The sequence below is a fragment of the Geotrypetes seraphini genome, chromosome 5, assembly GCF_902459505.1.
Source record: "Geotrypetes seraphini chromosome 5, aGeoSer1.1, whole genome shotgun sequence".
Taxonomy (NCBI): Eukaryota; Metazoa; Chordata; class Amphibia; order Gymnophiona; family Dermophiidae; genus Geotrypetes; species Geotrypetes seraphini.
Genome location: NC_047088.1, coordinates 82,467,544 through 82,492,748, shown reverse-complemented (window position 1 = coordinate 82,492,748; position 25,205 = coordinate 82,467,544). Strand labels below are relative to the sequence as shown.

Genomic DNA, 25,205 nt, shown 5'->3' with positions numbered 1-25,205 from the left:
GTGGACCTCTTGCAGGGATAATCAAATCTTTTTCAAGATGTCCAGGGCGTCATTTAAATTTCAGTGTTAAGACCTGTTTTAAAAGCAAATAAAGCCAAAAAGGTATCCAAATTGACCAAATGACCTCCAAATTGACCAAATGGATGCACGAAGGAATGACCCCTCCATACCCCCCAGTAGTCAATTATCCCCTCCCACCCCCTAAAGGTGTGAAAGAAACAGTATAACTAGCCTCTATGGCAGTTGCAGATATTATGGGACATCCTAATAGAGCAGCAAGCAAGTGTCTGGAATAGCCTGGTGGGTGGTGTAGTGAACCATATGGACCATATCCAACTCTACCCACTACATTTATGATGGAAAATGTGAGCCCACCAAAACCCATCTAAAACCTACTGTATTGCCATGTAGGTGACACTTGCAATCATAAGGACTATTGGGCTGGTATACATGATGATAATAATAATATTAATAATAACTTTATTTTGTATACCTCCATACCCAAAGAGTTCTAGGCAGTTCACAGCAATTAATTAAGATTACAGATAATGAAAAACATTGGAATTAACTTTTTTTTTTTTTTGAGTGTATAGGTCTTTGGAGTTGACAAGAATATACAAGAGTGTACAATAGGAAGGTAAAAATTTATTTACAGGAAAAAAACGGTCATTGAAGTTAATTGGTTTGGTGGGTACAATAAGAGGGGAAGGTGGAGGTTCACGTTGAGGTTGAGGGGAGTTGGAGAGGTGAGAGGGGGTGTTAGGGGCTCTGTTCGTGGAATAAGTGAGTTTTGAGTTTTTTTCTGAAGTCAAGGTAGGAGGGGCGTCAAGTACAATTTGGGCAAGCCATGAGTTAAGTTTGGCTGCCTGGAAGGAGAAGGTTTTGTCGAGGAACCTTTTGAGGTGACATAATTTTAGGGAGGGGAAGGCAAACAGATGGATTCTGCGAGAGTTCTTATTGTTGTGATTTAGCTTGAAGTGAGGGTTGAGGTTGCTTGGGGATAGACCAAATCAGTTTTGTAGCAGAAGCATGCGAACTTGAATAGGACTCTGGATTCAAATGGCAGCCAGTGCAGTTTATGGTAGAAAGGGGTGATATGTTCCCGTTTGTTTAAGCCAAATATGAGGCGGACGGCGGTGTTCTGAATCAGTTTTAGTCTCCTAGATAAATGATGTTGCAATAATCCAGGATACTGAGAATTGAGGATTGTACTAACAGGCAGAATGAGTTGTCATCGAAGTATTTTTCCAGAGCACTGAGAAGCTTTTCCTGACGGTAAGATCAGTGTGTTTCTCAAGGAGTAGGTGTTTGTCTAAGGTGACTCCCAGTATTTTTAGGGTTTGTTCTAGGAGGAAGTCCGATCCATTCACTTGAATTGAGGTATCTTTGATTTTGTTGTTGGGGGTGGCCAGGAAGAATTTGATTTTGTCAGAGTTTAGTTTTAATCTATAGGATAGCATCCAGAGTTCTATCTGCCTGAGTAAGTTTGATAGCGAGTTAAGCAGCTCTAGAGTGAAACTGGTTAGCGGGATGACTATAGTGATGTCATCTACGTAAATGAAGAATTTGAGCTTGAAGCTGTGTAGGAGGTTTCCCAGGGAGACGAGATAGACGTTGAACAGGGTGGGGGATAGGGGTGAGCCCTGGGGAACCCCACAGGAATTGGCCCAGCTGTGGGAGAAAGAGTCGTTCTTGATCACCCTGTAAGATCTATTTCTAAGGAACCCGTGGAACCAGTTGAGAACCTGGCTGGAGATGCCGATGTGTGCAAGGCAGTCTAGGAGAATAGTGTGGTCGAATAGGTCGAAAGCACTGCTTAGGTCAAGTTGCAAGATAAGGGCGCTGGAACCCTGGCTGAAGAGTGAGTGCAGGTGGTCGAGTAGAGAGGCTATGATGGTTTCGGTGCTATGGCCAGAGCGAAAGCCCGATTGGTTGCCGTGTAAGATGTCGAATTTGTCCAGATATGTGGTGAGTTCTGCATTTACCGCCCCTTCTGTTATTTTGGTGACTAGCGGGATGCTGGCGATAGGTCTGTAAGTAGGTATAGTAGGTTTGGGGGAGTTTTGGAGGGCTCACCATACACTATAAGGGGGTTATAGTGAAAAGTATACCTGGCACTCTTTATGTGAAGTTCACAGTAGTGCTCCCTAGGGTGCTCCACTGCTCTGTTGGCACGTCTGTGTGACCAATCCATTAAAATGCTGGTCCCTCCCATGTCCAAAAAGGTTTGTTTTGGACTTTTTGATTTTCAAAAATGGCCAAAAAAGATAGATGTCCTAAGGACCAGAACGTCTAGATGAATCATTTTCGAAAAAAGAAGCTATATGTATTGCAGTTTCGAAAATGATAGTTTTCCCAATCTGTCTTTTGGATGTCCTTGCAGAAAAGTCCAAAGTCAGAATTAGACATCTTATCAAAATTGCCCCTTCGCGTTATTTTTAATAAGTTAGTCAAATAGCTGCCTAAATTTAGTTTATGTGCTTTCCTTAATCTGTCTTTCCCTTGTTCTGTTATAAGAACACAACATATAGATATTAGTATTCAAAAGAGGTATCTGGTTAGTTTTCGGCATTAATTGTACAAATCTTCAATTTTGTCTTGCCCTAGTCTGGACAACCCAATACCCAGCCAAAAGAAAAACAGTTATAATGAGGCAAGATGAAAGATATGCCAGAGGAATATCTTTTAATTAGATAGTGCCAATATTCAGTGCTATCGAGCTAAAGTAATCATCAAGTCTAGTTAGAAAAATAGCTCTCTGAAGTTAAAAGAAAAATTTATCCAGTGTTTTTCACTGACCCAACTTAAACAATTATATTCCATTTATCTGTAACCAGATACTTTAGGGCTGAGTATCGACCTTGCATAATGACTTATGCTATCACTCTTGGTCTGTACAGTACTTTGGGATACATTTTATACGTAAAGTAACTTTTATATGATAAGAAATGACTTTGCAAATGGAACATTGGATTGTGATTCTGAAATCTTTGATCATTAGCTCAAGACTGATCTTCATCTAGATGGGCCTGTGTCACTCCAGATGAAATGAAGGTCTTTATCTGATTTTTCCTAACCTAGTTCCATTTATTTTTAGTTGCAAAAGGAATTGTTAGCTTCACTTTAAGTTTTAAGCTTCAGGTTTATTAAATATTTGATATAGCTCTCATTAGTGGACTTTCTAAGTGGTTTACATCATCACAAAATATAGAATTATAAATCAAACAAACTGAAAAAGAAATATCATTTCAAGTGATAGGAAAGAATAGTTAAAATAAGAGAAGGGAGAGATTTTTAAGAATCTATTCCAACGGTGATCTGTCTTGCCCTTCAAGAGAGACCAAAGGCAGGCAGGAAGCAAAGAAAGGAGGAATAATTATCTGCCAAAGACATCTTGAAATAGGAAGGTCTTTAATCCTCTTTAAAAGTTAAAAGAGTATGTTCTAGTCTTAATGATATAGGGAGCAAATTCCAGCAAGACAGGCTTGTCACAATAAAACTTTTTGTTCTAATGGTGTCAAGACAAATAACATAATATGAGAGAATAACTAAACAGTTGTGTTGTGAAGATCTATCTTTGAACAATTTTTATTGATGACTATACAGCACAATATAATAATAAAACAGTATTAGAAATATACGACAGTAGTCATCTGAATGTTTTGTTAATGAACCCACAACCCCTCCCCTCCTTCTCTTCATTCCCTTTATTATGGAAATCACAGGTATGGAAAATCTTGAAAATACAGAGGACCAAACCATTACATCACGAAAGTTTAAGTGATTTACCTTTTGGTAACTTACATGTCTATTGTGACTATTCTATAATAAAATTGGTCCGTAAATTGCCAATATATTGACAGAAAATGCCAACCAAATCCCTGATATACAATGATGAAACAGGAAACCCTCAACCCTTGATATCATAAAGAATTGTGGCTTAATGAGACTACAATGGAGAAAAAACTCATATCAAGTAGATTTTATTACCAGACCTCAAACACCCAAGGCACTACTTGTTAGTTTTTTCGTGCCCTTACTGGGGTGGTGTGTTCATCATTGATTTTGGTAAAGTGATGTGTGAAAATTGATTTTTAATTTATTTTTAACAGGCTCTAAAAAGTTATAAAGTGCTTAAAGATTTGTAAAGGGAAGGCACGTATCTTTATGCCCGACGGAGGAACCTATTCCTAGACAAAATAACAAGCACCAAAGTCTGCCTGTGTACAGAACCCAATAAAAAAAAAAAATCATGTTGTAAAGATCTTAATATTTTACTAGACAGGGGTTCTCAACCCAGTCCTTGGGATACACTAAGCCAGTCTGTTTTTCAGGAAACCCACGATCAATATGAAAGAGAGTCATTTGCATAAAATGGAGGCAGTGCATGCAAATGTATTTCATACATATTCATTGTGGGTATGCTGAAAACTAAACTAGCTTGGTGTGTCCTGAGGAATGCATTGAGAACCCCTGTACTAGGGGTATGAGGAATTAGCAAACATAATTACATCACTTGGTCCCTCATAGAGATTTCTTTCTTGAGCCATGTTTTCAGATATTTGGGGAACATAATATACATATTGGTAACACGGATCTTCACAGGAAGTGAGTTCCAAACTCTTGCAGTCTGAAGACTTGCAGTAATTTTTTTTTTTTTTTGTATTTTATACCTTTCATAGATGGAAATTAAGCATCAATTGGTTAGAATTGTGGTGTTCTACGAATCTGCCTAGTAGTTCAGTGAATCTGGGGAAGGAAGTTATCAAGAGCCTCTCTATATAGGGTCTTAAATGCCATACAGCATACTTGAATTCAACCTGTTTTTCTATTGGAAGCCTATGTAACTCAATCAAATCTCGATTTGTAGAATATAAATCTTGCTGAACTGGATATTTTTCATTGATTTTGCTGAAATTTCTGAGAGTAGTGCATTACAATAGTCCACTGAGGACAGAATAGTTGATTGTACTAGTATCCTATAGTATTGATGGAAAAAGTAAGGTCTGACTCTTCTTAACTTCTGTAGTGTAACAAAAGATTTCCTGATTAGATTGTTTACATAGTCTTCAAAGTTCAGCAAGCTATCCAAGTTGTTTCCCAGAACTTTGGATGATTTTTCAATGTTGAGGCTAACTCAATTTGCTAGTCTAATGTATGCGTTGTCCAAAACGTAATACAGTCAAAACTTGGTTTGCAAGTGTTTTGCAAGACGAGCAAAACACTTGAGCAAACTTTAACTCGCAAAACAAGCGCTGACTCGATCAACAAGTGTGTTCATCCTGGAACCGGTTTCTCTCTCCCCGCGGCCGACCCCCAAACCCTTACCTCTAGCGGACACCGTGCCTTCTAGATGTTAACATGCATGCATACGTAGTTGTGGTTCTCATGGGTGGCGTTGGGTGGGTGGAGCTTTGCTTGTGACGTGCAAGAGCCATGCTGCTGTAGCCCGGGTGGTTTTGGCTTCCTTTGGTGCAGAACGTGAGGTGCAGCAATAGCAGCGCTGTGAGTTGCTAGGGGGAACGGAGGGTCCCGTGCCCTTTGACTGCCATGCTGGCTGTGTTCATCATTGTGACATCACCGACGGAGCCCCGCAGTGGACAGCCTCGAAAGCAAACTTGCTTGAAGATCTTTGTAAGAGCTTCCGAGTGCTGCAGTGCGCATGTGCGAGTGCCTTCTCGCCCGAGTTAGGGCGCACGTCTCCTGTGAGGAACCTCAGTTCAGATACCTAGCTAAGAAGCCAACCAGGGGAGGAGGGTGGGTTGTGAGAATATCTGCCTGCTGTCCCTGGATAACAACTGTTACAGTAAGTAACTGTGCTTTATTCCAGGACAATAATTATAGTATATATAAAGAGAATCTCTATCCCAAAACAGTTCACTCCAACTTAGATAGTATAATAGCGCTAGATAATATATCAATGCTTTATAAATTCTTTCTTAGTCCAGTTTCTTTACAGCAGTACATCTTAGGAATTCAGATATCCACCCTTATCAATAGGTACAGGTGGTGGGATTCTTCATGATTCCAAGTACTATTTCCCAACTATTTACTTATTTCAATTATTTTATATAAATATATAAATAATAGACTTAGCTTAATCAAAGTCCATTCCCTTTCCCGAAGCGTTTCGCCGAACTTTCTCAAGGTCGGGGGAACTGGACATTACAGCATAGCTTCTCCTAGTATAACCAGCCATTCATTATACTAGGAGAAGCTATGCTGTAATGTCCAGTTCCCCCGACCTTGAGAAAGTTCGGTGAAACGTGTCGGGAAGGGGAATGGACTTTGAATAAGCTAAATCTATTATTTATATATTTATATAAAATAATTGAAATAAGTAAATAGTTGGGAAATAGTACTTGGAATCATGAAGAATCCCACCACCTGTATCTATTGATAAGGGTAGATATCTGAATTCCTAAGATGTACTGCTGTAAAGAAACTGGACTAAGAAAGAATTTATAAAGCATTGATATATTATCTAGCGCTATTATACTATCTAAGTTGGATGTTATCCCAGGACAAGCAGGCAGCATATTCTCAACAGTGGGTGACCTCCAAGCTAAGCATAATGGGTTGGAGGGAGAGTTGGCAAGTTAAAAGAGATTTTGCAAAACAGACTGGCCAAAAATGGCCATCTCTTCTGGAGAAAGTATCCAGACAGTAATGAGAGGTGAAAGTATGAACTGAGGACCAAGTGGCAGCCTTGCAGATTTCCTCAATAGGAGTTGATCTGAGGAAAGCTACAGACGCTGCCATTGCTCGAACTCTGTGGCCCATGACTCGACCCTGCAGAGGGAGACCAGCCTGAGCATAGCAGAAAGAGATGCAAGCAGCCATCCAGTTGGAGATAGTTCGCTTCGAGACAGGATGCCCCAACTTATTTGGATCAAAGGAGATGAAAAGTTGAGGGGCTGTTCTGTGAGGCTGAATGCATTGCAAGTAGAAAGCCAAGGCACGCTTGCAGTCCAAAGTATGGAGAGCTACTTCTCCAGGATGAGAATGAGGCTTTGGAAAAAATACTGGAAGAACAATAGCTTGATTGGTGGCTGTGTTGGAATGGGGAACTTTGCTTCTTTATGGGCGGTACCGCCAGGCCAGAAGCTCTTAGCGTGGGGGGAGTGCTTGCAGCTGTTAGAGGGAGTCAAACAGAGCTTAAAACTCTTAAATGAGGGGTTGACATATCCCACGGTGATGAAACAGGCTTAGTGTTAGCAACCCTGTTTATTTCAGGGGAAACTACTTTACTTCATCTCAGGTACAGTAGTTGGTACTGTGACACAAACGGAAGGGAAGGACGCTGAATCTCTCGTTTCTCTCTGAACATCCAAAAATCTCACATAAATATACGGCCTCTTGAGCTGAATTCGCTAGTGGATTTAGCGAAAGCTAAGCTGGGATGGTTATCTTCTGGTTGAGTTTAGGGCTTTTGGGGGGGAGAGGAGAGATGTATTAAGGCACTGAAGTTGAGTGCAACATAAGCCTGTTTTTGGGATGTGGAACGAATCATTCGAGTTTTCATTACTTTCTATGGGGAAACTCACTTTGATATATGAGTGCTTTGGATTACGAGCATGCTTCTGGAACGAATTATTCTCGCAAACCAAGGTATCACTGTAGTTTTTTTTTCTGCGTTTAATTTAAGGTGATATCTTGCTGACCATTCTTGTACTCTAGCTAACTTGCTGGTCATATTTGCTAGGTTCTATTGCGGATACCCAGGAGTTCATACTTAAGCTGCTGATTCCCATTTCCCGCAAACTGCACAAGGATATCCCTTTTAAGAACTTGAAAACTCCTCCCCTTCTGTAGTGGAACACAGCACCCTCATCAGTTATTCATTCTGCAAGTGAACTCAGGTGTGTTTTGCTCTGCTCTATTTTTTTTCTTTTTGGTTTTTGGTGGTTTTCCACTAAATTTTTGCAGTTCTTCATGGCTTCAGTGCTCGGAGGTCCCCTGCTCAGGCATACTCTGCTGGGAAAAGGATGGAGTCCCATTTGAAAGGACTGCTGCTCCCAGGCCAGTCTTTGAGTACCTGCAGAGCCAGCCTGCAGAAGCTTGGGGTCCATCCCCTGGGAACAGCTCGCCTGCTGATTCGGTCAGAGACTTGAGCGCAGGCTGTGTGGCCCCTGAGTAAGAACCCTAGGGTATCAGGGAGCTGGATGTGTAATTTCTCTCCCTGTTCCTGCATGAGGAATCCTGGTGGTAGGAGTCGGTGGCTATGGTCCATCTGATTGGCAGCCAGATTGCCTTCGATGGTTGAGGTCTCAGTAATTTCTAAGGCAGAATTCCTTTCGCTGCAGCCAGGCTGATTCAGACAAACATGCATCTGAAATCACAGCGAATACTTACATTATTCTCTATGGGGAACACTGGGGGGGAGGTTGTCTGAAATGTAGAGTTTTAGTGGTTTCTGGGGTTAGTACTCAGGTCTTTCTCCTCTAAAACCCTAAAATCACAATTTTTAATTTTTGCATTTAGCTCCAACGGCCCATTTTTGGTGCATAGTTTTTAATGGCAGCCATCTTGGGCTTTTAGTGATCTGATTTTAAACTCTTTTTTTTTTTTCTATTTCAGAACTACTCATTTTGCCAAGTGACTGATGAATGCCCCAGGCCTTTCTTTTTTTAATTGCCATTTAATCATTATTCACAAGAACATACTTGTTAAAGAAATACAGAAGGAAATCATTATATCAAAAAATTGTAACAAATATAAGGAAATTATCTAAATCTTCCTTAGACCCACAACGCTAGAGAGGACCCAGGTAATCATTAAAGAAGAGAGTACTATTACAAGAATCAATTTTATAGACATGACTTAACAGCTATCCCGAAAATTATATATTAATTGTTCACAACACTAAACATTACCAGTTACCAATTTCTTCATATCTAGAAATGCTTTTTGCTGTTCTGGTGGAAAACCCACATATTTTTACCCCAAATATTTAATCATACATTTACATGGGTACCGTATTTTTCGTTCCATAAGACTCACCTGACCATAAGACGCACCCTAAATTTAGAGGAGGAAAAACCAAAGAAAAAATATTCTGAACCAAATTGTGCCTCTGAACCCAGCCCCCTAGAAAAATAGTCAAATGTACTGCAGCAGGCAGATTTTGATAACTAAATTAAAATCCTACCTTTGTTGTCTGGTGATTTCTGGTTGTACCAGATAGTTTTTTTCTTTCCTTCCTTACTTCCTCAGGCCCAACAATTGTCTCTTTCTATTCCCTCCCTCCTTCCTATGTTCTGAGTTCTTGCCCCCTCCCCCTCACTGCCTTGCAGCCTTTGTCCTTCCTGCATCTCACACTGAAGCCTGCCTGCCTTCCTCCCTGCCACGCTGATTCCTCCTCTCTGGTCTGCCGCTCGCCCACTGCTGCTGCAACTCCACGAAGCCTGCCTTCCTCCCTGCTGCGCCGATTCCTCTTCCCTGGTCCACCAACAGGTACTTCCACTGCTGCAGAATGACCCCTCTGAGCTCCACTACCCCTCCCTCCCCTGGAAACAGACTTTTTAGCAAGTGGCATAAGGAGCACAAAAAAACCCTTCACCAAACCCCCAACCTACCAACACCCCACTACCCCAAATAACCAGAGGCTCACCTCCCAGGCCATGCTCCACCAGTGCCACTAACACACATACACACACCACTGAACTTGCCACAGAACAGGCTATCACAATCCTCAAGGCCACACAGCAGGAACTGAAGCACTGCCCATGTCCCATGAGCCCGAAAATCCCACCACAGATCCCTCGACGGCTCCTCCGAGGCTCCTGCACTCCTGGACCGGCACTCAATGCGCACACCTGATGCCGACACAGCAAAACAGCTGACTCCTACTGCCCAACTCCACAAAGGGCAGGCGGTGTGCAATCGGCTTCACAAGCATTCCTCAGACGTCAATTCTGATGTCGGAGATAAGGTCCGGGCCAGCGATTGGCCTTAGAGAGCAGTGCATGCACGTATCACCTACAAACAGGAGGCAATAGGAGGCAAAACTTACCAAAATCTCAGCAGCTGGTCTTCTAGCTCTTTTTTGATGCTTGCGCAGACTTCACCTCAGGCTGAGCCCTTCCTTGGGGGCGACTGGCTTAGATAGGCGACTGCTCGGCGCAGATGGATTGCAGGAGAAATTTTGGGACTCTAGTTATGACTTATTGGATTGTGAAAGCAGTGTATTAATTTTTAAATTAAAGTTATTCACCCAGTGGCAGCAGGAGATGGAGAACAGGTTGTTTTATTTTTGTGACTGGATGCCTTGCCTCTCTTTTGGGTTTCCAGGTCGGTGCTGCATTCTGAGGCTTTTGAGGGTTTTTTTCTTCAGGGGCAGCCACGGCGCAGATGATGCCTTCCGGCGGTAGCGGCCTTTGAATTTCTTAAAGCTGGCCACCGGAGGTAGAGGGGGCAGGGCTCAACTCGCAATGCAACTCACAGTGGCGGCATTGTTGTGAGTGCTGGCCAGGAGGAAAGGAAGCAAGGAGCTTATTTGCACATGTACGGCGCCGAAGACTGGGGACCTGACTGGGGAGAAGGCCTAAGGGGCAGAGCAAGGCCTGAGAAGGTTGAAGGGAGGCTCCGGAGGTTATTGGGGACCTGGCAACGCAGCTGAGATGCAAAGATGTTTGTTGTGGGATGTATGTAGCCCATGGGCTGCAAGTTTGACATGCTTGCTGTACATGTTCGTGGCATCAAACAAAGAGCTATATCTCCACAAGTATTATACTAGTGGATCTTAAACTTTACCAGAGTCCATTTGGGTCATGTAAGATTCAGCATACAAAGTTTCATCAAAATCTGTCATGGTGAGGTGGGGAGCCCTAGACTACTTGGTACGCAATGACCCAACCCTAGTTTCTCTGCTGTTGACATACGACTGACTCACATGCAATACCTTTCTAGCAGGCAGGAGAATAAATATGTCCATAAGACAGCAGCTTTAAGGCTATGCATATGATAAATAACATGCTCTATTTTGTGCTAATGTAAACAAGAAGATTATTTTTCTACAAAATTCTGCCTGCCATTTGATAGACTTAACAAACATGTAGCCCCAAATAATACAATGTTTCAAGCTCTACAAAAGCTTGTGGCTCTAGCTTTCTTTTGCTTGGAATCCATCTGAAAATTATGACAAAATCATGAAACTCATTCTAAAATTATGCCACCATCACAAAAGCAAATTCCTTCAGTTTGTTTTTTAGTTGTAGGATGTAAATGTTAAAAGAAGTAGTTGAACAACAGTGATAATTATCTGTGGCTAGTAAAACATTTGAGATCTATGGCTCTTTCCTGAAATAATGCTGCTAAACTGAAACCTTCCATAAGAAAAAACAAAGTAACAAGAAAAACAGATGTCGCCAGAGCAACAGTTGACCACTGACAATATGAATGGACTGCAGTACAGCTGATAAGTTTTACTTTGGATTTTTCTCCTGGAGCTTTTCTTTATGACCTATATGCAAATGATACATCAGTTATCAATGGTTGATGAATCTGATTAGTTTAAGCATCACAATGGGGCAAATTTTCAAAATATAGCTGTTTGTTGCTCAAGTAAAACAAAGTTAACTTGTATAGGTTAACCATACTTGGGTAAATTGATTTTCAGCTACCTGAAAATAGTTGTGTATTTGCATATTATGCGCAAACCTGACTACAGAGGGGGAAAAAAGGCACTCCAGGAACAGAAGATGTCTAATGCTAGATACAGATATTATTTATCCCGTTTAGGACCTCAGCGGTGCTAACTGTGAGAAGGTTTCATTCACAGATATGCAAGCACAAAAGTCTTCATAGGTCTCAATTTTTTATGTATTTTTTTATATATAAATTTTAATACTTCATTTAATAAATAAGTTTTTGAAAAAAGTACTTATCTCTTTTAGAGAAGCATAGCAGGGGCTCTTCACTAAAAGAGATGAGTACTTTTTTCAAAAACTTATCCCCATGTCATTTCTCTACTTTAAAACACACAAGTCTCATAGTTCTTCCAGAAAACAAGAGTAGGGCTATGCTTCTCTAAAAGAGATAAGTACTTTTTTCAAAAACTTATTTACTAAATGAAGTATTAAAATTTATATATAAAAAAATACATAAAAAATTGAGACCGATGAAGACTTTTGTGCTTGCATATCTGTGAATGAAACCTTCTCACAGTTAGCACCGCTGAGTTCCTAAACGGGATAAATAATATCTGTATCTAAGGTTGTCTATGTTTGATTTTTGAATTTAACCTTAGAAAAACAAATCTTTATTGCCTTATAGATTTGTATTAATGCTAGCAGAGACAGATCAACACAACGTTGGGGCCTATACAAACATACATTTGTGGGCACCCCCTACCATGGTGCCGCTCCCGTCTCATGCATTTTTACACTAATTGTTCCCTACATTGAGCGGAATATGTGATTTTGTTGAGACAGTGTATGATAAAATGCCCAGTCATTTACCTCTTTTATTGTTTTTACTCTTGTTCGCTGGAAGAACTATGAGACTTGTGTGTTTTAAAGTAGAGAAATGACACGGGGACAAATTTTCCCATCCCGTACCCACAGGAACTTATTTTCCTGTCCCTGTGAGTTCTTTTCCTGTCCCTGTCCTATTTCTACAAGCTCTATCCTCATCTGCACAAGCCTCAAACACTTTAAAATCATAAGTGTTCGAGGCTTGTGCGATTAAGGCAGAGCTTACAGGAATGGGGCAGGGGCAAGGACAGTGACAGTGACAAAACTCGCAGGGACGGGACAAGGGAAATTGAATTTCTGCAGGGGATGGGGAAAAATTTGTCCTCATGTCATTCTCTTTTTAAAGATTATGTATGTTGAATTGTGAGCCGCTTTGGCTAAAAGCGGAATATAAATGTTTTAAATAAATAAATGAATTTACTTCTTTTCTTGCTCATCCTCTAAGACCTTTATTGATGGATATTTCAACTCGTCAGAAGTAGCAGGGAAAAGTATAGAGTAGTGGTTCCCAAACCTGTCCTGTCACTTCCATTATATGCAAATCTCTCTCATGCATATTCATTAGGGATATCTTGAAAACCTGACTGGCTGGGGGTCCCCCAGGACAGGTTTGGGAACCACTGGTATAGAGCCTAGCTATGGTAGTGAAAGGAAGTAATAGTTTGTAACATATAACATAGTAACATAGTAGATGACGGCAGATAAAGACCCGAATGGTCCATCCAGTCTGCCCAACCTGATTCAATTTAAATTTTTTTTTTTTTTTTCTTCTTAGCTATTTCTGGGCGAGAATCCAAAGCTTTACCCGGTACTGTGCTTGGGTTCCAACTGCCGAAATCTCTGTTAAGACTTACTCCAGCCCATCTACACCCTCCCAGCCATTGAAGCCCTCCCCTGCCCATCCTCCTCCAAACGGCCATACACAGACGCAGACCGTACAAGTCTGCCCAGTAACTGGCCTAGTTCAATCTTTAATATTATTTTCTGATTCTAAACCTTCTGTGTTCATCCCACGCTTCTTTGAACTCAGTCACAGTTTTACTCTCCACCACCTCTCTCGGGAGCGCATTCCAGGCATCCACCACCCTCTCCGTAAAGTAGAATTTCCTAACATTGCCCCTGAATCTACCACCCCTCAACCTCAAATTATGTCCTCTGGTTTTACCATTTTCCTTTCTCTGGAAAAGATTTTGTTCTACGTTAATACCCTTTAAGTATTTGAACGTCTGAATCATATCTCCCCTGTCTCTCCTTTCCTCTAGGGTATACATATTCAGGGCTTCCAGTCTCTCCTCATACGTCTTCTGGCGCAAGCCTCCTATCATTTTCGTCGCCCTCCTCTGGACCGCCTCAAGTCTTCTTATGTCTTTCGCCAGATACGGTCTCCAAAACTGAACACAATACTCCAAGTGGGGCCTCACCAATGACCTGTACAGGGGCATCAACACCTTCTTCCTTCTACTGACTACGCCTTCTCTTTATACAGCCCAGAATCCTTCTGGCAGCAGCCACTGCCTTGTCACACTGTTTTTTCGCTCTTTAGATCTTCAGGACACTATAACCCCAAGGTCCCTCTCCCCGTCCAGTGCATATCAGCTTCTCTCCTCCCAGCATATACGGTTCCTTCCTATTATTAATCCCCAAATGCATTACTCTGCATTTCTTTGCATTGAATTTTAGTTGCCAGGCATTAGACCATTCCTCTAACTTTTGCAGATCCTTTTTCATATTTCTCCACTCCCTCTTCGGTGTCTACTCTGTTACAAATCTTGGTATCATCTGCAAAAAGGCACACTTTTCCTTCTAACCCTTCAGCAATGTCACTTACATACATATTGAACAGGATTGGCCCCAGCACCGAACCCTGAGGGACTCCACTAGTCACCTTTCCTTCCTTCGAGCGACTTCCATTAACCACCACCCTCTGGCGTCTGTCCGACAGCCAGTTTCTGACCCTAGTTCACCACTTTGGGTCCTAACTTCAGCCCTTCAAGTTTGTTCAACAGCCTCCTATGAGGAACTGTATCAAAGGCTTTGCTGAAATCCAAGTAAATTACATCTAGCATATGTCCTCGATCCAGCTCTCTGGTCACCCAATCAAAAAATTCAATCAGGTTCGTTTGGCACGATTTACCTTTTGTAAAGCCATGTTGCCTCGGATCCTGTAACCCATTAGATTCAAGGAAATACACTATCCTTTCTTTCAGCAACACTTCCATTATTTTTACAACAACTGAAGTGAGGCTCACCGGCCTGTAGTTTCCTGCTTCATCCCTGTGACCACTTTTATGAATAGGGACCACATCCGCTCTCCTCCAATCCCCAGGAATCACTCCTGTCTCCAGAGATTTGTTGAACAAGTCTTTAATAGGACTCGCCAGAACCTCTCTGAGCTCCCTTAGTATCCTGGGATGGATCCCGTCTGGTTCCATCGCTTTGTCCACCTTCAGTTTTTCAAGTTCCTCATAAACACCCTCCTCCGTGAACGGCGCAGAATCTTTCACGGAGGAGGGTGTTTGTGAATAAACATAAAGACTAGGTGAGCCCATGTTTCGCATGGAGTAGCTTAATAGTTAGAGCTGCCAGCTTACCTAGTTCTAGGAAGAAAAATTTAGTGCAGTCCTGGATTCCTAACAATCCTATCTTGGTTCATTATAGGAACTGAACTGCTGATTTTAATGGGTAGGATCAGGGACTATACATAGCACACTGAGGGGCTGATTCAGAAAGCAGCAAGTTAGAGCTGCTCACTGCAAGGCTTTTAATGAGGAATTCCTGCAAAAAAAGGCCATGAGATGCACTAATCAATAAGCAAGCAAATTACTGCTGGGTTAAAATCACAGCAGTAATCTGTAGCTCATTGCCATCTTTCACCCTTTATCAGTGCCTGAGCCGCAATTGGCTCAATCACTGAAAGGGTACACTAAAGGTGCGATGTGAGAGATAAGAAGAGAACCAAGAAATAACAGAGCCCTAAAATCCAAGTGTAACAAGGAAATGGTAGTGATTTACAGTGTCAAAAGCAGCAGATAGACCCAGAAAGATGAGGATAGAATGCTTTTGGATCTGGCCAGGAACAGTTCTTTGCAGAATTTAGTAAGGGCAGCTTACGTAGAGTGCAGGGGGCAAAAGCCTGATTGGAGCTAGGGATTTGAGCAAGAATAGCTAGGGATGACAGAAGGTCAAGGCAACGACAGTGAACAGCATGTTCAAGTAGCTTGGATAAGAAGGGGAGGAGGGAAATAGAGCAATAGTTGGAAGCGCAGGTAGGGTCCAGTGAAGGTTTTTTGAGAAGTAATGTAATTACGGCATGTTTAAAGACATCAGGGACAGTTGCAGTGGAAAGTGACTGAGGATGTGACAGATGGAAGGAATAACAATAGGAGAGATAATGCTGAGTAGATGGGTGGGAATCAGATCAGAGGAGCAGTAGTGAGTTTGCAGGAAGAAAGAAAAATGTGCATTTCCTCTTCAGTTATTTCTGGAAAGGAAGAAAAAGTGGCAGGGGCCGAAGGATGGTTGACAGAGTGGGCTGAGGGAGGGAGGTGGCTTGGTTGAGAACTCAAGGTTAATCTTCTGAACCTTGTCACAGAAGTACTCAGCTATACTCTGGGGAGGAAAGTGATGAAGGGGCTGAAGGTGAGGGCACTTCGAGTAGGGAGTTTAGTGTGGCAAAGAGACGGTGAGGGGTAGAACTGAGAGAGTTAGTCAAATGGGTGTAGTAGTCTTGTTTGGCAAGTGAAAGAGCAGACCGGAAGGAGGTCAGGAAGAATTAGAAATATATGAAGTCAGCATGAATACGGGATCTGAGCCAAAGAAGTTCAGCAGACCTGACACAGGAACGTAGAGGTCTGCCAGGGCTGGGGTTTGGCATGCCTTACAAAACTTTAGAGTGGAGGGAGCAAAGGTATCTGAAGAGGAGAGAATGATATTATAGGAGGAAGTCTGAGTGACAGACTTGTGTAGCAAAGTGATTGAGAACAGGGGTGAAACAGTGGTGGAGAGAGTGCAAAGGTCAATAGCCTGAAGAGACTAAATATATTAGTGAAATTTGGCTGGATCTAGGAGGGAGGGTAATGAATTGTGAAGGTTAACATATGATGGTCAGAGGGGGTAAGAACTGTGGTGGAGAAATTTGTGATGGAGCAGTTTGAGAAGACAAAATCAAGGCAGTGGTCATTCTGGTGCATAGGGGTGGTGGAGCATGACTGAAGATTGAACGAGGATGTTAAAGCTAGAAGCATAAGAGTCGGAGGGGTCATAGTGTGAATGTTAAAATCACCAAGAATTAGAGAAGGAGATGAAAGTGCAAGAAAGAAGGAAAGCCAGGAGTCAAAGTCAGTGAGAAAGAAAAAAAGGAACTTATCAGAGGGTCGGTAAATGACTGCTATTCAGAGAGGTAGCATAGCGAACAGATGGTTGGAGTTGAATTTGAAAGAAGAAAAGCAGTGAGACTGAGGTGGAAGAAGGAGATGAAATCTATAAGAAGGTGAGATTAACAGTCCAACACCACCTTTGCGACCAACTGGGCAAGGTATATGGGAGAAAAGATAATCTCCATTACACAGGGCGGCAGCACATGTCTAAGGCCAGGATTCTCAAAAAAACACATTAAAAAGCGACATTCTGCTAATGCAGTCGTTCTGCTAGCGGATTTTAAAAAGTGTGTTATTCTTCAAAAAACGCTCATGTAAATGAGGTTGGTGGAGAGTAGTGAAGACTCGCTAAATTTGCTTGTGCCCATGCTGTTGATAGCGATGTGTACATGCGCAGAAACCCCTCCCAAAACTAAAACACAACAACAGTGGAATAGATCAGTGGTTCCCAACCCTGTCCTGGAGGAACACCAGGCTAATTGGGTTTTCAGGCTAGCCCTAATGAATATGCATGAAGCAAATTTGCATGCCTATCACTTCCATCATATGCAAATCTCTCTCATGCATATTCATTAGGGCTAGCCTGAAAACCCGATTGGCCTGGTGTTCCTCCAGGACAGGGTTGGGAATCACTGGAATAGATGACCATTCTCACCCTACCTTGATTGGCCCAAGTTGTTTAAGGCCCCTCCCATAGGAGAGGCCTTAGGCGTCCGGGCCAATCAGAACTTAGGTCCCTTCCCAAGGGGAAGGCCCATTTTGAAGCGGTGGGCCAATTGGGTGGAGAGAATCCGCATCCCTCCAGTCAGACATCTACATGGAGGTAAGGGCAGGGGGGTGTTGAATGGCAGCGGGAGTGGACATCTGTCCCGCTGCAAGTGGGGGGTTGTTTGCAGCAGTTGAGAATCAGCATCTCTCCCCCTGCAAGGGGGGTCCCCACCGCTGCAGGGGGGGGGGAGCATTGTTTGAGGCAGGAGAGAGTGGGCATCTCTTCCACTGCAGGGGGGGGGGTTGTTTGCAGTGGAAGAGAATCGTCATCTCTCCTACTGCTGGGGGGAGTTATGTCCGCCACTGCAGGAGAGGGGTGTTGTGATACAGCGGGAGAGAATGGGCATCTCTCCCGCTACATCACAACACGGCTTTCTAGCAGTCTCTGATACTACCATGGCCTATACCGGTACCCCTGAACCAGTTATTTATTTTTCTTACCAAAAGCCGACGCCGCTTTTAGAAAATGGCTCAGCATTTTTTAAGAATCCACCAGAGGGCTCATTTCAATGTTGAAGAGCCCATTTGCATGTCATTGTCAGAGACTGCTAGAAAGATAATCTGTTTTGATAATCTGCCGCTAAAATGCATGGAGGTTAAACTGTTGGTAAACAGTTTAGTGATGGCATTAAAGTTTAAAGAATCTGGGCTTAAGTGAGTTCCTTTTGATTTTTCCTTTGAACATGTTGCAAACTAGATGGGCCAATTAATTTGGTCTGAAGATATCTCATCTAAAGTGGACACTGCTGGTTCAAATCCTACTATGGCTCATTGTGACTTTGGGCAAGTCACTGAACCCTCCACTGCCTCAGATTGTATGCCCTGCCTGACAGGGAAAATACCAATTATTCCTGAATGTAACTGATCTTTGAAAAAGATGTGAGCTAAAGGCATAAATGTGAAATGCCACAGCTGTGTGCCAGTGGAATTCAGGTTTTCATCCCATTAGCACTGGGACCAGAGGAAATGTTTGTACTGCTGATGAGGATATCTTGCACAGGTCTATCAGCTCTGGTATGCCTACCTCTGCAAAGTCTTTACATACCAAAAGCCTCTTGTGTTTTAGCTTGGAAATATGTAAAGGAAGGCAGACAGCTGTAGCTTTGGAATTCATTCTGCTGAAATCAACATGGAAATTCAGCTAAATAGAATCAATTGTATTAGGAAGCACAGATACAGAGGTTTGTAAATCAACTCCTAAAATCATCTTGGAGCCTTTATAGTATGCTATCATTAAAAAGAAAAAGTTGCCTTTAAGAGCAAAGCAGATATCTTGAAAGTAGCACTGGAGTCTCAGCAAGGGGGCAATTAAGACAGTTTCTAACAATGCTCTTTAAATTCAGAATCAAGTTGAAACCACTATACATTTTAAACTGTTATTTCAAAGGACAACCTAATTAATGCTAGAACTGAATGTATATGAATTTCTCTTCAAGAATGCCACGCTATAAGCTCCTTATAAAAAAGGCCTTATTTATGAGAACAAATTCTCTTTATGGCCCATGTGTTAGAAACATCTCTTGAAATCGTTTCTGCTACTGGAACCTTACTCCTTAGTTTTGTGATGGATCCAGACAAGGATTCTTCTGAAACATTTCCAAGCTCTTCAATGGACTCCAGAATCCAGCTGTGTGCTGATGTGTAAAGAATGATGCAAGTTAAGAATATCTCTGTTTTCCAATGAATGGAATGTTGGAAAGAATTATGTAAAAGGGATCTGTTTGTCTATGGGCACAATAACTCTCCAGATAAGGGATGAAAATTTACCAAATTTGGCAAGCAGGAAGAAAATCTGACTCTAAAACAAATCTGAAAACCAGGAACATTGACTCAAGTGTTCTCAGAGAACTGGACCCCCATAAAAGAATCCCCATTGCTTTCTCTGGGAAGCTCAATCTCTCCCCATTCTAAAAGTCTCTTCAGCAACTCAGGCAGATAGAAACAGGGAAAAATAACTGAAGCAGCTGGTGAAGAACGGCACCAAAAAGCACCTTGAAAGTCCATTTCCCTTCCCACCCCTAAATCCTCACACATGCATACCCACCCTAATTTCTAATGTATTAGTATTGTAAACCACATAATAATCATGTACAAGTGGTATATCAAATATAAGAAATCTAAAATCCAATCCACCCATCCCTCATACACAATTACACACACCCTCTCAACCTCTTTACACATCTTATTTTAAAAAAAGACAGATGTCCAAAAGACAGCATAAACTAGCACTTTGATGTCTTACTAGTCAAATCGTCCAAGTGGCCACTTTCAAAACTGACTTCTAGATGTCTTTCTGGAAATGGAAAAAGGACAAAACCGGGGAGAACTGGAAAAAGCACAGGCAGCATCAAAAAGAATGTCACCTCATGGTTAGAAGAGCAAAAAGAGAATACGAAGAGAAGCTAGCCAGGGAAGCACGAAATTTCAAACCGTTCTTCAGATATGTTAAAGGGAAGGAGCCGGCAAGGGAAGAGGTGGGACCGCTGGATGAAGGAGATAGGAAGGGAGTGGTGAAGGAGGAAAAAGAAGTGGCGGATAGACTAAACATGTTCTTTTTGTCAGTATTTACAAGAGAGGACACATCCAATGTGCCAGAACCTGAAAAGATCTTCAAAGGAGATCAAGCAGAATAATTAACATCCATAGAGGTAAGCCTTGAAGACGTACATAAGCAGATAGATAGATTAAAACTGACAAATCTCTGGGCCCAGACGGAATCCACCCTAGGGTATTGAAAGAACTAAAGGAGGAAATAGCGGAACTACTACAGCAGGTTTGTAATCTATCCCTGAAAACAAGGGTGATCCCGGAGGAGTAGAAGATAGCTAATGTTACGCCTATCTTTAAAAAAGGATCGAGAGGTGACCCGGGGAACTATAGACCGGTAAGTCTGACTTCGGTTCCGGGGAAGATGGCGGAAGCGCTGATAAAAGAAAGCATCGATGAGCATCTAGAAAGGAATAAACTGGTGAGAACAAGCCAACATGGCTTCTGCAAGGGAATATTGTGCCTAATGAACTTAATGCACTTCTTCGAAGGAATTAACAAACAAATGGACAAAGGGGACCCCATTGACATCATATACTTGGATTTTCAAAAAGTCTTTGACAAGGTATCCCATGAACGCCTACTACGGAAACTGAAGATCCATGGGATGGAAGGAGATATACATAGATGGATCAAAAATTGGTTGGCGGGAAGAAAGCAGAGAGTAGGATTGAAGGGCCACTTCTCAAACTGGAGAAGGGTCACGAGTGGGCTGCTGCTGTTTAATGTATTTATAAATGATCTAGAAACAGGGACTAAGTGCGAAGTTATAAAATTCGCAGATGACACCAAACTATTTAGTGGAGTTAGGACTAAAGAGGACTGTGAAGATTTACAAAGGGACCTGAACAAACTGGGAGAGTGGGCGAATAAATGGCAGATGAACTTTAACGTGGAGAAATGTAAAGTCTTGCATGTAGGATGTACAGCTATACGATGGGAGGGCTGGTAATGGGTGAAAGTAGCCTAGAGAGGGACTTAGGAGTACTGGTGGACAAAACAATGAAGCCGTCGGCACAGTGCGCAGCAGCCTCTAAGAAGGCGAATAGAATGCTAGGTATAATCAAGAAAAGTATTACAACCAGAACGAAGGAAGTTATCCTGCCGTTGAATCGGGTGATGGTGTGCCCGCATATGGAGTATTGTGTCCAATATTGGTCGCCGTACCTTAAGAAAGATATGACAATACTCGAGAGGGTACAGAAAAGAGCGATGAGATTGATAAAAGGTATGGAAAACCTTTCATATGCTGAAAGACTAGAGAAACTTGGGCTCTTTTCTCTGGAGAAGCGGAGGCTTAGAGGGGACATGATAGAGACTTACAAGATCATGAAGGGCATAGAGAAAGTGGAGAGGGACAGATTCTTCAAACTTTCGAATACTACAAAAACGAGAGGGCATTCGGAAAAGTTAAGAGGGGACAGATTCAGAACCAATGCTAGGAAGTTCTTCTTCATCCAAAGGGTGGTGGACACCTGGAATGCGCTTCCAAAGGGTGTGATAGGTCAGAGTACGGTATTGGGGTTCAAGAAGGTATTAGATGATTTCCTGAAGGAAAAGGGGATAGAGGGGTATAGATAGAGGATTACTATACAGGTCCTGGACCTGATGGGCCGCCGCGTGAGCGGACTGCTGGGCGTGATGGACCTCTCGTCTGACCCAGCAGAGGCACTGCTTATGTTCTTAGCAAACTGGCCACAGACAGCTGAGCACAGCAGTGCAGAACAGAAGGGCACTCAAGGGGGTACTGCAGGGAATCTCACATTAAAAAGTCTCAAGTTCACATGTCAATATAACCTGCTTATATTTTATGGTGAGCCCTCCAAAACGTACCCAAAACTTACTATATCCACCAGTACACCACAACAATAGTCCTTATACCTGCAGATATCATATTTATGTAGGTACAGTAGGTTTTGGTGGGTTTTGGAGGACTCGCCATACAATATAAGCAAGTGACATTCCTTTTGATGCTTCCTGTGCTCTTTCCAGTTTTCCCCGTTTTTGTCTTTTTTCCACATCCGGAATGATCTTTTCTTATCTCCTATCACTTTCTTCACTTCTTCAGTTATCCACGCCGGGTCTTTTGTTCGGTTCTTTTTGCATTCTTTTCTAAATCTGGGGATACACAGATTTTGTGCTTCGTTCACCGTGTCCTTGAATAAAGACCAGGCTTGCTCCAGTCTGTGATTTCTTTGAGCTGTTCCTAAGTTTCTTTCTTACCATTTCTCTCATCTCTTCGTAGTTTCCTTTCTTGAAGTTGAAAGTTGTCATTGTGGTTCTCTTCCCCTTCGATATTCCTACTTCAACTTTGAACTGGATCATATTGTGATCGCTGTTACCTAATGGTCCCAATACTTCCACTTCCTTTGCAGGTCCTCAGCCCATTGAGGATTAGGTCCAGAGTGGCATTCCCTCTCGTCGGTTCTTTGACAAGCTGCTCCATGAAGCAGTCCTGTATGGTCCCCAGGAATCCGGTTTCCTTAGCACATTTTGAGTTTCCAAAACTCCAGTCTATCCTGGGATAGTTGAAGTCTCCCATAACAATGGTGTTACCATTTTTGCATTCCCTCCTCATCTCGGCTTCCATTTCTTCGTCGTTAACTTCGGTTTGCCCAGGTGGATGATAGTACAGGCCCATCTTTATCTCGGACCCATTTCTTCCTGGTATTTTAACCCATAGTGATTCCAATTTGTCGGTTGTCGCCGCTGTGTCCACTCTGGTCGAGTGTATGTTATCTTTTATGTATAGGGCTATTCCTCCTCCTTTCTGATCTGACCTGTCTTTGTGATAGAGCTTGTACCCCGGCAGTATTGTGTCCCATTTGTTTTCTTCATTCCACCATGTTTCAGAGACCCCAAAGATGTCTAGGTTCTCTTTTTTGGCCATGACTTCTAATTCTCCCATTTTGTTCCTTAGGCTCCTTGCATTAGTATACATGCAATTTAAGTCTTCATTTTCTTGTCTTCATTTTTTTTCCCTGTGCTACGATCTTATCATCCTCTTCTTGACGTGTCGACTCTTGCTTTTTGCCCGTTCTGTCTTCCCCCTGTGCTACATTCTTTTTATTATCCTCTTGTTCCATCAACTCTTGTTGTTTGTCCGTTGTGTCTTCCCAGCATCTTTCCCAATCAGTATCTTCTCGGGATACTTTCTTCCGAATCATCGACATCTGGTCGACTGTCGGCTTTCCCCTTCTTCTTAATTTAAAGCCTGCTCTATTCCTCTCCTGACGTTGTTTGCTAGAAGTCTAGTTCCCGCCGTGGTCAGGTGTAGTCCATCTCTCCTGAAGAGCTTGTTCTTGCCCCAAAACGTTGTCCAGTTTCTCATGAAGTGGAACCCCTCTTCCTCACACCATCTCCTCATCCACGCATTTATTGTTTGTAGTTCCGTCTGCCTCTTTACATCTGCCCTTGGTACTGGTAGGATCTCTGAAAATGCTATCTTCTGAGTCCTCATCTTCAACTTCTTTCCCAGAATCTTGAACTGTTCGATCTGTGCGTTCCTGTTGTAGTCTCTCCTGCTGACCTCATTTGTCCCAATGTGGATCATCACTGCAGTCTCTTCCGTCTCTGCTCCTTCTAGGATCCTTTCAATTTTGTCGACAATGTCTTTTGTTCTTGCTCCTGGGAGGCATGTTCTTGCTCCTGGGAGGCATGTCACTAGCCGATCCTCTCTCCCTCCTGCTATGTGGCTATCTACTTGCCTTAGGATTGAGTTTCCCACTAGGATTGCAGACTTTCCCTTTTTCAGTTTTCGCTCTGGTTGCAGGTATGCTGGCTGCTTGGCTGTCCCAATAGCTTGCTTTTGTGCATTTTTCATTTGGAAGTCTGTATTTGAAAATGGCCAAAAAAGATAGATATACTAAGGGCCAAAACATTTAAATAGGTCATTAAAAAAAAAAAAAAAAAGACATCTTGCTGTTTTGAAAATGGACATTTTTTCTACTGGACTTCTGAACGTCTTTACAAAACGTCTAAGCTCAAACTTGGATATCATATTGAAAATGCCCCTCACAATCAACCCTTACAAACTTAATCCTCTATTGCTTCAGCTACAAACCTAGTTTGCGAGCTCTCCAGGGGGAAAAATATACAGTACCTACTATACCTGAATTCATACCGCTTTTATAGCTTTCAGGCTTGCAGGTGGTATATAACAAAAAATAAATAAAATAAAACTATTATCCCTATTATAACGGCCATCTGTTCCCCACACATACTTATTCACAAATGTACCTATACTTTGCAACACACACTTTCACACATACTCCACCTCCCCATCTCATACCCTTGCCATATCCCAAACTACCTCCAAACCTTTCACTTTCACACAGTCTTAACCAACCACTTAACACACCTCCAGCTTACCACATACAACCAAACTCTCCTAGACACACATACTTCCTCCAAAGACTCTCCCAAAACATTTTCCATCTCCATACATACACTACTCCTACTCAAAGGTATAGCCAGACATCCAATTTTGGATGGGCCCATTCTCAAGCTCGGTGGGTAGAAGAACCTCGCCTCACAGGCAATCTGGTCTCTCAACTCCCCATCCCTGCATACCTTTTAAATTCAGAACTTTGCTAGCAGCAAGCAATATGACTGATATATTGCTCAGGTGGGTCAGCCCTAAAGCCTTCCTTCTGATGCAACTTCCTGTTTCTGCATAGAGAGAATATGTCAGAAGGAAGGCTGTGAGGCAGGCTCAATCAGTTTATCAGTCACACTGCTCATTTCTGGCAAACATCTGAACTTTAAAAGATATGTGGGAGGGAATGGTGTTGGGAGTTTTTAGCTGGTGGGGTCTGGAGATTCCTGCCAGTTACAACAGAGGTGTGCTGCTACTGAGTGAGCCTAGATTAACCCGGGCCTGCCGAGACACTGCTCCTACTCAACCTGTACCATTAACATATCCTTCATGTGGAAGCCCTGAAGGCTAGTTGGGCCTATGATCTGAAAAGAACTCCCCCTTCTGTTGGCATTCTCAAGTCAATCTCATATGTACCAAGTTTGATAGTGAACAGGAATG

At 42.4% G+C, this 25,205-nt stretch overlaps 1 protein-coding gene across 5 annotated transcripts in view; it reads right to left on the bottom strand.

The window, feature by feature from the left end:
* HDAC8 (histone deacetylase 8) overlaps positions 1–25,205 on the bottom strand; it is a 221,499-nt gene that overhangs the window by 40,336 nt on the left and 155,958 nt on the right. The window lies entirely within an intron of this gene.